The sequence below is a fragment of the Leuresthes tenuis genome, unplaced genomic scaffold (genome assembly GCF_036924035.1).
Source record: "Leuresthes tenuis unplaced genomic scaffold, fLeuTen1.0.hap1 SCAF_17, whole genome shotgun sequence".
In the NCBI taxonomy this organism is placed as follows: domain Eukaryota; kingdom Metazoa; phylum Chordata; class Actinopteri; order Atheriniformes; family Atherinopsidae; genus Leuresthes; species Leuresthes tenuis.
In genome coordinates, this window is record NW_027325371.1 from 25,246,728 (window position 1) to 25,255,075 (window position 8,348).

Here is an 8,348-nt window from a genome sequence, read left to right on the forward strand (position 1 = left end):
AACCGGGAGAATTGCTTGAAAGAAACGCGACACCGAATGAGCGATCAGAACAAAGCCTCAATACGGGATTCTCGTGGTGTTTTTGTTGCTGCCTTGTCTTTTGCACAGAGTAAAAGACAAGGCAGCCATCGAATAGGGCCCGATTGTTCCTAGTTGGTCAGCCGAGGAGCAAGGGGGGGGGGGGAGCAAGCGTCTCAACCAAGCAAAGCTCACCATGGGGAAGGTGGCTATGCCAACTAGCCTGATGCCCTGCTCCCGCAGTGACGGATAATCGTACTCTGGTTTCTCTTCATAACATACAAGTCTTTCGCCTTTTACTAAAGATTTCTGTGGAGAGCAGCACTAATGAGTTGTTTCTATTTTTGGCAGGCTTTACCTTTGCGGGTGAAGCCCTTTCTGTCTGTGCAAAAGAAATCTTCTTACTGTGCAGAGTGACTTCTCTGAGTAGAGTCGCCTTACTTGTTGCGACTGTGCCGATGTTCGAAGCTGGAGTGCAAAGTTGTTGCTTGAATGGTGCTTGCTGGAGCGTGCGGGAGTGCAAAGTTATACCATTTAAAAGGGCTGAAGAGTGCTCAGTGCAGTGGTTGGGCGACACTCTGGCCACCTTGAAAACCGAGGTTACATCCACTACCAGGGGCAGCCCAAGTTCTGCCGCAAGTGTGGTGAGCATGGGCACCTGGTTGAGGCTTGTACCAAGGTGTTATGTGGGAAGAGCAGAGAAATTGGGCAAACTTTTGGAGAGTGTCCAAATGGCAGGAAATGTAATCTCTGTGGAGAATTAAATCACCTCTTCAGAGATTGCCCTAAATCTTTTGCCAACAAATTAAAGACGGTAAAGCCACAGTCAAGCCAACAAAGAGAAGGACCAAAGGTGGCAGTTGGTGAACAAAGTGAAGAGGTTGACCAAATAAATTCAAACTTCCCGCCAAAAGCTTGGATTGGAAGTGAGGAGCAAAAAGGGGAGGGGCCTGTAGAGGCCTCACCACTCAGTGTTGAAGTCTGTGAGAATTCAAAGGCAGAGGGTGGAGCTACGCTAAATGAGGAGGAAGAGCAGACAGGGGAGTCTAGTGAAGATACTCACCTCCCCGAAGGTCAACAGCCGAAGAGGACGGCATCTGAGCCTCTGATTCCCCAGTGGTATCAGAGAAGAGGGGAAGGGTTAGGTCCCTTTCAGACAGTTCTTCAGTGGAAGAACCTAGAGTCTTCCCCTCCGACTCACCAAATGAGGTCTCCTTTTTAACTTCAGCTCTGCAATCAACCCCCAGGGACTCAAAGTTAAATGCAACATTGCGTCAGAGGCCAACACCGAGAGTCCGAAAAGGAAATATAGATCACCCTACTCACTTTTCACCTAAAGAAATGAAGGAAGAGCTAGTTTCCCAAGAAATAACCTGTGTGTAATTTGTTTTGATAACTTAGAAAAACGAAAATGACATACCTACTTTCCTTTATGCTTTTAATGGTTCTCACCTTCTCAACACTAAATGTGAGAAGTGTGAAATCAAAGACAAGAGCCCAGAGTATTTTATCCTTCTTAGACTCCATAAAATCAGATGTGTTTTTAATAAAAGAATGTGGACTACCTTTTTTAAAAAACCATAGACAATGGGAGGAAATGTGGCCCCATTTATCGATATGGAGTGGCTCAAATCAAAATAAAAATGATGGTGTGGCCATTCTAATTAAAAATCTGCATGTTCTGGTGAAAGGTAGCACAGTGGTGAGAGACGGACGGGCACTTTTAGCACACTTGAATTTTATGGGGCAAGACTTTAACCTCTTAAATATTCATGGTTTCAATGGAAAAAATGAAAGGTATGACCTTTTAGAAGATATACAGCTTTACATGCTAGGGCAAGTACCTTTAGTTGTAGGAGGGGATTTTAACTGTATCTTGAGCAGGAAAGATAGAAAAAGAGCAGGGGTAGATTTTAAAGTGGATAAGACTTCGATTTTACTTCAGGGCATATGCAGGGATTTTAAGCTTACTGACTGTTTTAAAACCATGCATCCCAGAGAGGAGGGCTTCACCTGGTTTAGTCATGATGGCACCAGAGCCTCTCGCATTGATTATTTCTTTACTAGAGATTGCCCACCCACTGATGTTAGATTAACCCCTGTTTTCTTTTCAGACCACCTTATGCTCTCCTGCACCCTTTCACCCCCTTCTGGTGTGACGGTAGGAAGTGGTCTGTGGAAACTCAACTGTTCCCTGTTGGAGGATGAAATCATAGTCAGTCAGTACAGGGAATGTTATAAAGAGTGGCAGACCCTTCAAGACCTCTACGAAACACATGCACAATGGTGGGAAATGGTGAAGGAAACGACCCAGACTTTTTTTAAACAGCAAGGTAAACGTAAAAAAAGGAAAGACAATAGATGTATGATGGGACTACATAAACGCTTACAGCGCTACTTTAAACTAAATCAGTGTGGCATAGACTTTAAAGAAGAAATCAAAGATGTCAAAAAGGAAATGTCAGTTTTAGCAGAAATAAAGAGTAAAGGAATTTTTGTAAGAAGCAGGGAGCAGGAAATTGAGGAAGGTGAAAAAGAAAGAAAGTTATAAATAAAAAGGAGTGTATTCAAAATCTAAAAAGAGAAGATGGGTTTTTAACAAAATCCACACAAGAGATGATTGAAACTGTACATACCTTTTATAGTAACATGTACAAAGAGAAACCAGTGCACTTGGAAACATCGGCAGAAATCTTAAAATTCGTTGACAAAACCGTAAAAGAGAATGCACACTTGACACAGAATTTTACTGCTTTAGAGTTAAAAAAATGCCTAACAGGTTTTAAGAGAAGTCGAGCTCCGGGTTTAGACGGGCTTCCTGCAGAATTCTATCTGACCTATTGGGACCTTTTATCATCAGACATTTTAGATGTTTTTAAAGATTTTGAAAAACTCGACCGACTGCCTGACAGTTTTAGAGTGGGAATAGTGACTCTACTTTATAAAAAAAATGATAAGACTGACCTAAAGAATTGGAGGCCCATCACACTTTTAAACTTTGACTGTAAACATTTTAGCAAGGTTTTAGCGACACGGATGTCCTCTGTTTTAGAGGAGGTAATTCACCCAGACCAAGCTTGTGCCATCTCAGGGAGACAACTCACCGACAGCCTCGTACTGATTCGAGACATCATTGATTACGCTAGAGACAGAAACACCCGGCTTGTCATCTTAAATTTAGACTTTGAAAAAGCATTTGATCGGGTCTCGCATCAATATCTCTTTCAGGTGTTGCAGCCATCGAAAAGGGCCCGATTGTTCCTACTTGGTGAGCTTTGCTTGGTTGAGACGCTTGCCCCCCCCCCCCTGCTCCTCGGCTGACCAAGTAGAAACAATCTATTCGATGGCTGCCTTGTCTTTTACTCTGTGCAAAAGACAAGGCAGCCACAAACACCACGGGAACACCGTATTGAGGCTTTGTTCTGACCACTCATTCGGTGTCGCGTTTCTTTCAAGCAATTCTCCCGGTTAGCCCGCACTCGGCTCGCTCCCAGAGCCGTGTTAAAGTCCACTTCGCATTCACTCTCTTTTCTCAGCAGATTAAAAGAAAGTTTCATCTTGGGCTCCCTGAAACTTCCATCCTGCACCGCTGTTTGCTTTTTCACAAGAGCAGAGGAGAGCGCACCGTTCCCAGCGGCACTGCAGTACCGGGTCGAGGCTTGGAGTGAACGGAGCAAGCTTCTTTTTCAACTCCTATTATTAAAAATCCATTTAATATGTTGTCCTCGTATAGAGGACATATTAAACTGATAAGAACAGATACTACACTTGATCTTAGCCAAAAGGCAGAGAAGCGATAACTATCCACTGTTTCAGGTCCGAGGGCCCTTGCTGGCACAATGCGCACTTGTAGCAGTGTTCTTTTTATGGCCATAGGTGGCCAGAGTGTCACGTTGCACCTCCGCCCACCCGCTGCACTGAGCACTCTTCAGCCCTTTTAAATGGTATAACTTTGCACTCCCGCATGCTCCAGCAAGCACCATTCAAGCAACAACTTTGCACTCCAGCTTCGAACATCGGCACAGTCGCAACAAGTAAGGCGACTCTACTCAGAGAAGTCACTCTGCAAAGTAGCAAGATTTCTTTTGCACAGACAGAAAGGGCTTCACCCGCAAAGGTAAAGCCTGCCAATAATAGAAACAACTCATTAGTGCTGCTCTCCACGGAAGTCTTTAGTAAAAGGCGAAAGACTTGTATGTTATGAAGAGAAACCAGAGTACGATTATGCGTCACTGCGGGAGCAGGGCATCAGGCGTGGTGAGCTTTGCTTGGTTGAGACGCTTGCCCCCCCCCCCCCCCCCCCCTTGCTCCTCGGCTGACCAAGTAGGAACAATCGGGCCCTCTTCGATGGCTGCCTTGTCTTTTACTCTATGCAAAAGACAAGGCAGCAACAAAAACACCACGAGAATCCCGTATTGAGGCTTTGTTCTGACCGCTCATTCAGTGTCGCGTTTCTTTCAAGCAATTCTCCCGGTTAGCCGACACTCGGCTCGCTCCCATAGCCGTGTTAAAGTCTACTTCGCATTCACTCTCTTTTCTCTGCAGACTCTTGGGATTTTATCTATAAAATTAATTCCTTCACTCAAACTATGTTAAAACTGCTTTGTCGTTCATATTTACCATGTCTAGAAAGATTTAAACAAAAAAAACAACGTTGTACTTTGCAGTAAAAGAAAGAGCAAATCTAAAGTTTCAGGAATCCGAGAATAAGCTTACTTTCATGAGTGCTTCACGATTTCGGATTTTGCTATAAAATGAATTCCTTCACTCAAACTAAATTAAAACTGCTAAACCGCTAATCTGTTACATGTAAGGCAGATGTCAAATTCACCGAAATAGGATCTAAGGGTATTCGGCCAATCGAGCTGTAGCAGCTTCGGTAAAAGAGTATAAGTTGAAGAGTTTGTGAATAAAGGTGTGCGCACACATAGTGAGCTGTAGGAAAATAGGCAGGGAGCAATGCCGGCTGGGGTATATGTTCTTGTATGTTGTCTGACTGTTTGATTTGAATGTGTTGTGTAAGTGTCCTGTTGAATGTTTGGGCTTTGACACTTCACTGTGGTTGTTAACTGTGTGGTGTGTCCTGAAATGTTATATGTTTGGGCTGTGTGACATGCTTAATGCTTGTCAGTAGCTACCCACTTATTCATATATAGCAACTGACAACATAAGAAGTCTGGACATACTTTGATAGTAGTTGTAGAAGTATCCTTATTGATAATAGATAAACTAATTCATAGTGATAGAACAGTAGATGAACAGGTGCCTGCACGTCTCACGAAAATAAAATGGGTGTATGATTGCTGACGGCAGAGCAATACTGCCAAACTTATGAGTGCTTGTGGCAAACTTGATTCAGTGTCTTGACGTGTATACGCTGTTTCGCTGACTTGATTGTCACAAGAAACAAAGTGTGTTTGATAAGATCCGACCATTTTATTACGGGAGGATCAGTATGTATGGATTCTGATGTGACTGATAAACCCATTCGTATCTTAAGCATAATCTAATACGTGAGACAACGCCCTGGCACACAATCAAAAAAAAAAAGAGAGAGCGTTTTTGTGTCCCCACAGTCCATAATGTAGAAAAGAGAGAAAAAAGCCTTTCTGATTTGGTGTGTGTGCTCATAGTGCAGAGTGTAGAGAAAAGAGAGAAAAGAAAGCCGTTTTGGTGTCACGGGTGTTGTGACTTACACACACACATTTCTGAATTGAGAAAAGAAATTATTTTAGAGGAAGCAGTAGAGTTTAGATCCCACATTTGTTGATAGGCATTCATTTATTTCTTCACTTCTGATGAAGTTTCAACAATAAACAACAAACTTTGTATTATGAGAAAGAACCAGACTCATTCTTCAGGAATCCGAAAATAAGCACGAATTCGGATTCTCCTATAAAACGAATTAATTAACTCAAACCAAGTTAAGACTGCTTTGTCCTTCATATTTATTCATGTCTAATCAAGTTTCAACGATAAACAACGTTGTACTTTGTAGAATGAGAAAGAACTTCTTCAGCAATAAGCATCTCTCGACATATGACGAAATACAGATTTTGCTATAAAATTAATTTCTTCTATCAGCGTGACTTAAAACTGTTTGTCCTCCTTATTTATCCACTTCAAATCAAGTTTCAACAATTAAAAAAAATTGTAGTTTGAGAAAGAACAACTTAATCTTCAGCAATCAGTATAAAAAGAGGGTAACAAAAGGTGCAAATGCCATCCATACATCACTAAAAGGTGGAGCGGAAGTATTCAGCGTCAAGTAGGTGTGAATGTTCGACCAAAATTTGTAAAAAGTGAGTAAGAAAAGGTTCGAATGCCCGACTAAATATTAACAAAAGCGGGAGGAGAGGTCTTCGGATGAGAGTGGGTGAGAATTTCCTACCATACAAGTATGGTGGAGAGGAAGCTGTGATTGGCCGACAATAGTAAAAAGCAGGTGAGAAAAGGTGCGAATGTCAAAACATACATGATCAAAACAGGGAGCGGAGGTGTTTGGCTGCGACAAGGTGTGAATGTCTACCCATAATTAATGAAAAACGGGCAACAAGTAGGTTCGAATGCCCAACCATACATCATCAAAAGCAGGAGTGGATGTGTTCGGCTTCAAGAAGGTATGAATGTCCATCAATAATTGCTATAAAACATGAAAGAAAATTTTCGAATATCAAACCGCACATAATCGTAAGCGGGAGAGGAGGTGTTCCGCTGCAAGAAGGTGTGAATATCCACCCATAATTACTGAAAAATGGGTAAGAAAAGGTGCGAATGCCCAACCATACATCATCAAAAGCAGGAGTGGATGTGTTCGGCTACAAGAAGGTTTGAATGTCCGACCATAGTTTGTAAAAAGCGGGTAAGAACAGGTTTGTATGCCCGACTGTACACAATCAAAAGAGGGAGCGGAGTTGTTCAGCTACAAGAAGGTGTGAAAGTCCGACCATGGTTTGTAAAAAGCGGGTAAGAACAGGTTCGTATGCCCGAATATACACCATCAAATGCGGGAGCGGAGGTGTTCGGCTGTGAGTAGGTGTGAATCTCCGACCATAATTGCTGAAAAATGTGTTAGAAAAGGTAAGAATGCCGGTCCATACATCATCAAAAGCGGGAGAGGTGGTGTTCGGCTGCAAGTAGGTGTGAATGTCCAGCCATAATTACTCACAAATGGGTAAGAAAAGGTAGTATTGCCAGACCATACATCATCAAAACAGGGAGCGGAGGTGGTTAAGCTGCAAGAAGGTGTTAATGTCCGACTAAAGTTTGTAAAAAGCGGGTAAGAAAAGGTGCGAATGCCCGACAATGTATGATCAAAAGAGGGAGCGGAGGTTTTCGGCTGAAAGAAGGTCTGAATGTCCAACCATAATTTGTAAAAACCGGGGAAGAAAAGGCTCGAAAGCCCGACTATACACCATCAAAAGCTGGAGCGGAGGTGTTCAGCTGCAAGAAGGTCTGAATGTCCATCAATAATTGCTAGAAAACATGAAAGAGAATTTTCGAATATCAAACCGCACATGATAATAAGCGGGAGAGGAGGTGTTCAGTTGCAAGAAGGTGTGAATGTCCACCCATAATTACTGAAAAATGGGTAAGAAAAGGTGCGAATTCCCAACCATACATCATCAAATGCACGAGTGGATGTGTTCGGCTACAAGAAGGTTTGAATGTCCGACCATAGTTTGTAAAAAGCGGGTAAGAAAAGGTTCGAATGCCCAAACATACACCATCAAAAGAGGGAGCGGAGGTGTTCCGCTGTAAGAAGGTGTGAATGTCCGACCATAGTTGGTAAAAAGCGGGTAAGAAAAGGTTAAAATACCCGACTGTACACAATCAATAGCGGGAGCGGAGTTGTTCGGCTACTAAAAGGTGTGAAAGTCCGACCCTGGTTTTAAAAAGCGGGTAAGAAAAGGTTCGAATGCCCGAACATACACCATCAAAAGAGGTAGCGGAGGTGTTCCGCTGTAAGACGGTGTGAATGTCCGATCATAGTTGGTAAAAAGCGGGTAAGAAAAGGTTAAAATACCCGACTGTACACAATCAAAAGAGGGAGCGGAGTTGTTCAGCTAAGAGAAGGTGTGAAAGTCCGACCATGGTTGCTAAAAAGCGGGTAAGAAAAGGTTCGTATGCCCGAATATACACTATCAAAACCGGAAGCGTAGGTGTTCGGCTGCAAGAAGGTGTGAACGTCCGACCAAAGTTTGTGAAAAAGCAGTTAAGAAAAGGTTCGAATATCTAACCAAACACAATCAAAAGCGGGAGCAGAGCTGTTCGACTGCAAGTAGGTGTGAATGTCAGAGAATAATTTGCAAAAAGCTGATGAGAAAGGG

General features: G+C 42.8%; 3 non-coding genes across 3 annotated transcripts; 1 reads left to right on the forward strand and 2 right to left on the reverse strand.

Moving 5' to 3' along the window:
- Positions 1 to 273: 273 nt before the first annotated feature.
- Positions 274 to 387, forward strand: LOC140274336 (U5 spliceosomal RNA). The gene has a single exon (XR_011908300.1). It is a non-coding gene; the product is annotated as a U5 spliceosomal RNA (small nuclear RNA).
- Positions 388 to 3,632: 3,245 nt separating this feature from the next.
- Positions 3,633 to 3,816, reverse strand: LOC140274277 (U2 spliceosomal RNA). The gene has a single exon (XR_011908245.1). It is a non-coding gene; the product is annotated as a U2 spliceosomal RNA (small nuclear RNA).
- A 308-nt stretch (positions 3,817 to 4,124) lies between these two features.
- Positions 4,125 to 4,238, reverse strand: LOC140274137 (U5 spliceosomal RNA). Its single transcript, XR_011908117.1, has one exon. It is a non-coding gene; the product is annotated as a U5 spliceosomal RNA (small nuclear RNA).
- Between the last annotated feature and the right edge of the window lie 4,110 nt (positions 4,239 to 8,348).